This window comes from Monomorium pharaonis, unplaced genomic scaffold, assembly GCF_013373865.1.
Source record: "Monomorium pharaonis isolate MP-MQ-018 unplaced genomic scaffold, ASM1337386v2 scaffold_100, whole genome shotgun sequence".
NCBI classification, from domain to species: domain Eukaryota; kingdom Metazoa; phylum Arthropoda; class Insecta; order Hymenoptera; family Formicidae; genus Monomorium; species Monomorium pharaonis.
Genome location: NW_023415364.1, coordinates 11,944 through 17,398, shown reverse-complemented (window position 1 = coordinate 17,398; position 5,455 = coordinate 11,944).

Below are 5,455 nucleotides of genomic sequence, written 5' to 3'. Positions count from 1 at the left end.
TAGTTCTCGCATAGCCTCGACCATTTCCATGCGTTAGAATAAATAATTTAATTAATTAATTATTTTTTAAAACTTTTTTCTTCTGCCGTCGGCCCAGTATTCGCGAGACGCAAAGTGCTGTTTCGAATCACTTTTTTGACAGTTTCAGTAGTTCTCGCACAGTGTTCGACCTTTTTCATAGTTTCAAGTAACAATTCCGTCAATTAATTATTTTTTTACAATTTTCCATTCCGACTCCTGTCACTGCATTCAGCAGAGGTATGAGATGCAAACAGAGTCAATCGTTATTTCTCCAATAGTTTTCGCTAGTTCCTCGCATAGCCTCGACCATTTCCATGCGTTAGAATAAATAATTTATTAATTAATTATTTTTAAAACTTTTTTTCTTCTGCGTCGGCCCAGTATTCGCGAGACGCAAAGTGCTGTTTCGATCACTTTTTTTGACAGTTTTCAGTAGTTCTCGCACAGTTTCGACCTTTTTCATAGGTTTCAGTAACAATTCCGTCAATTAATTATTTTTTTACATTTTCCATTCCGACTCCTGTCACTGCATTCAGCAGAGGTATGAGATGCAAACAGAGTCAATCGTTATTTCTCCAATAGTTTTCGCTAGTTCTCGCATAGCCTCGACCATTTCCATGCGTTAGAATAAATAATTTAATTAATTAATTATTTTTTAAAACTTTTTCTTCTGCCGTCGGCCCAGTATTCGCGAGACGCAAAGTGCTGTTTCGATCACTTTTTTGACAGTTTCAGTAGTTCTCGCACAGTTTCGACCTTTTTCATAGGTTTCAGTAACAATTCCGTCAATTAATTATTTTTTTACAATTTTCCATTCCGACTCCTGTCACTGCATTCAGCAGAGGTATGAGATGCAAACAGAGTCAATCGTTATTTCTCCAATAGTTTTCGCTAGTTCTCGCATAGCCTCGACCATTTCCATGCGTTAGAATAAATAATTTAATTAATTAATTATTTTTTAAAACTTTTTTCTTCTGCCGTCGGCCCAGTATTCGCGAGACGCAAAGTGCTGTTTCGATCACTTTTTTGACAGTTTTCAGTAGTTCTTGCACAGTTTTCGACCTTTTTCATAGGTTTCAGTAACAATTCCGTCAATTAATTATTTTTTTACAATTTTTCCATTCCGACTCCTGTCACTGCATTCAGCAGAGGTATGAGATGCAAACAGAGTCAATCGTTATTTCTCCAATAGTTTTCGCTAGTTCTCGCATAGCCTCGACCATTTCCATGCGTTAGAATAAATAATTTAATTAATTAATTATTTTTTTAAAACTTTTTTTTCTTCTGCCGTCGGCCCAGTATTCGCGAGACGCAAAGTGCTGTTTCGATCACTTTTTGACAGTTTTCAGTAGTTCTCGCACAGTTTCGATCCCTTTTTCATAGGTTTCAGTAACAATTCCGTCAATTAATTATTTTTTTACAATTTTCCATTCCGACTCCTGTCACTGCATTCAGCAGAGGTATGAGATGCAAACAGAGTCAATCGTTTTATTCTCCAATAGTTTTTCGCTAGTTCTCGGCATAGCCTCGACCATTTCCATGCGTAGAATAAAATAATTTAATTAATTAATTATTTTTTAAAACTTTTTTCTTTCTGCCGTCGGCCCAGTATTCGCGAGACGCAAAGTGCTGTTTCGATCACTTTTTGACAGTTTTCAGTAGTTCTCGCACAGTTTCGACTTTTTCATAGGTTCAGTAACAATTCCCGTCAATTAATTATTTTTTTACAATTTTCCATTCCGACTCCTGGCACTGCATTCAGCAGAGGTATGAGATGCAAACAGAGTCAATCGTTTATTTCTCTCCAATAGTTTTCGCTAGTTCTCGCATAGCCTCGACCCTTTCCATGCGTTAGAATAAATAATTTAATTAATTAATTATTTTTTAAAACTTTTTCTTCTGCCGTCGGCCCAGTATTCGCGAGACGCAAAGTGCTGTTTCGATCACTTTTTTGACAGTTTTCAGTAGTTCTCGCACAGTTTCGACCTTTTTCATAGGTTTTCAGTAACAATTCCGTCAATTAATTATTTTTTTACAATTTTCCATTCCGACTCCTGTCACTGCATTCAGCAGAGGTATGAGATGCAAACAGAGTCAATCGTTATTTCTCCAATAGTTTTCGCTAGTTCTCGCATAGCCTCGACCATTTCCATGCGTTAGAATAAATAATTTAATTAATTAATTATTTTTTAAAACTTTTTTCTTCTGCCGTCGGCCCAGTATTCGCGAGACGCAAAGTGCTGTTTCGATCACTTTTTTGACAGTTTTCAGTAGTTCTCGCACAGTTTCGACCTTTTTCATAGGTTTCAGTAACAATTCCGTCAATTAATTATTTTTTTACAATTTTCCATTCCGACTCCTGTCACTGCATTCAGCAGAGGTATGAGATGCAAACAGAGTCAATCGTTATTTCTCCAATAGTTTTCGCTAGTTCTCGCATAGCCTCGACCATTTCCATGCGTTAGAATAAATAATTTAATTAATTAATTATTTTTTAAAACTTTTTTCTTCTGGCCGTCGGCCCAGTATTCGCGAGACGCAAAGTGCTGTTTCGATCACTTTTTTGACAGTTTTCAGTAGTTCTCGCACAGTTTCGACCTTTTTCATAGGTTTCAGTAACAATTCCGTCAATTAATTATTTTTTTACAATTTTCCATTCCGACTCCTGTCACTGCATTCAGCAGAGGTATGAGATGCAAACAGAGTCAATCGTTATTTCTCCAATAGTTTTCGCTAGTTCTCGCATAGCCTCGACCATTTCCATGCGTTAGAATAAATAATTTAATTAATTAATTATTTTTAAAACTTTTTTCTTCTGCCGTCGGCCCAGTATTCGCGAGACGCAAAGTGCTGTTTCGATCACTTTTTTGACAGTTTTCAGTAGTTCTTGCACAGTTTCGACCTTTTCATAGGTTTCAGTAACAATTCCGTCAATTAATTATTTTTTTACAATTTTCCATTCCGACTCCTGTCACTGCATTCAGCAGAGGTATGAGATGCAAACAGAGTCAATCGTTATTTCTCCAATAGTTTTCGCTAGTTCTCGCATAGCCTCGACCATTTCCATGCGTTAGAATAAATAATTTAATTAATTAATTATTTTTAAAACTTTTTTCTTCTGCCGTCGGCCCAGTATTCGCGAGACGCAAAGTGCTGTTTCGATCACTTTTTTGACAGTTTTCAGTAGTTCTCGCACAGTTTCGACCTTTTCATAGTTTCAGTAACAATTCCGTCAATTAATTATTTTTTACAATTTTCCATTCCGACTCCTGTCACTGCATTCAGCAGAGGTATGAGATGCAAACAGAGTCAATCGTTATTTCTCCAATAGTTTTCGCTAGTTCTCGCATAGCCTCGACCATTTCCATGCGTATTAGAATAAATAATTTAATTAATTAATTATTTTTAAAACTTTTTTCTTCTGCCGTCGGCCCAGTATTCGCGAGACGCAAAGTGCTGTTTCGATCACTTTTTTGACAGTTTTCAGTAGTTCTCGCACAGTTTCGACCTTATTTCATAGGTTTCAGTAACAATTCCGTCAATTAATTATTTTTTACAATTTTCCATTCCGACTCCTGTCACTGCATTCAGCAGAGGTATGAGATGCAAACAGAGTCAATCGTTATTTCTCCAATAGTTTTCGCTAGTTCTCGCATAGCCTCGACCATTTCCATGCGTTAGAATAAATAATTTAATTAATTAATTATTTTTAAAAACTTTTTTCTTCTGCCGTCGGCCCAGTATTCGCGAGACGCAAAGTGCTGTTTCGATCACTTTTTTGACAGTTTTCAGTAGTTCTCGCACAGTTTCGACCTTTTTCATAGGTTTCAGTAACAATTCCGTCAATTAATTATTTTTTTACAATTTTCCATTCCGACTCCTGTCACTGCATTCAGCAGAGGTATGAGATGCAAACAGAGTCAATCGTTATTTCTCCAATAGTTTTCGCTAGTTCTCGCATAGCCTCGACCATTTCCATGCGTTAGAATAAATAATTTAATTAATTAATTATTTTTTAAAACTTTTTTTCTTCTGCCGTCGGCCCAGTATTCGCGAGACGCAAAGTGCTGTTTCGATCACTTTTTTGACAGTTTTCAGTAGTTCTCGCACAGTTTCGACCTTTTTCATAGGTTTCAGTAACAATTCCGTCAATTAATTATTTTTTACAATTTTCCATTCCGACTCCTGTCACTGCATTCAGCAGAGGTATGAGATGCAAACAGAGTCAATCGTTATTTCTCCAATAGTTTTCGCTAGTTCGCGCATAGCCTCGACCATTTCCATGCGTTAGAATAATAATTTAATTAATTAATTATTTTTTAAAACTTTTTTCTTCTGCCGTCGGCCCAGTATTCGCGAGACGCAAAGTGCTGTTTCGATCACTTTTTTGACAGTTTTCAGTAGTTCTCGCACAGTTTCGACCTTTTTCATAGGTTTCAGTAACAATTCCGTCAATTAATTATTTTTTTACAATTTTCCATTCCGACTCCTGTCACTGCATTCAGCAGAGGTATGAGATGCAAACAGAGTCAATCGTTATTTCTCCAATAGTTTTCGCTAGTTCTCGCATAGCCTCGACCATTTCCATGCGTTAGAATAAATAATTTAATTAATTAATTATTTTTTAAAACTTTTTTCTTCTGCCGTCGGCCCAGTATTCGCGAGACGCAAAGTGCTGTTTCGATCACTTTTTTGACAGTTTTCAGTAGTTCTTGCACAGTTTCGACCTTTTTCATAGGTTTCAGTAACAATTCCGTCAATTAATTATTTTTTTACAATTTTCCATTCCGACTCCTGTACTGCATTCAGCAGAGGGTATGAGATGCAAACAGAGTCAATCGTTATTTCTCCAATAGTTTTCGCTAGTTCTCGCATAGCCTCGACCATTTCCATGCGTTAGAATAAATAATTTAATTAATTAATTATTTTTAAAACTTTTTTCTTCTGCCGTCGGCCCAGTATTCGCGAGACGCAAAGTGCTGTTTCGATCACTTTTTTGACAGTTTTCAGTAGTTCTTGCACAGTTTCGACCTTTTTCATAGGTTTCAGTAACAATTCCGTCAATTAATTATTTTTTTACAATTTTCCATTCCGACTCCTGTCAACTGCATTCAGCAGAGGTATGAGATGCAAACAGGAGTCAATCGTTATTTCTCCAATAGTTTTCGCTAGTTCTCGCATAGCCTCGACCATTTCCATGCGTTAGAATAAATAATTAATTAATTAATTATTTTTTAAAACTTTTTTTCTTCTGCCGTCGGCCCAGTATTCGCGAGACGCAAAGTGCTGTTTCGATCACTTTTTTGACAGTTTTCAGTAGTTCTCGCACAGTTTCGACCTGTTTTCATAGGTTTCAGTAACAATTCCGTCAATTAATTATTTTTTTACAATTTTCCATTCCGACTCCTGTCACTGCATTCAGCAGAGGTATGAG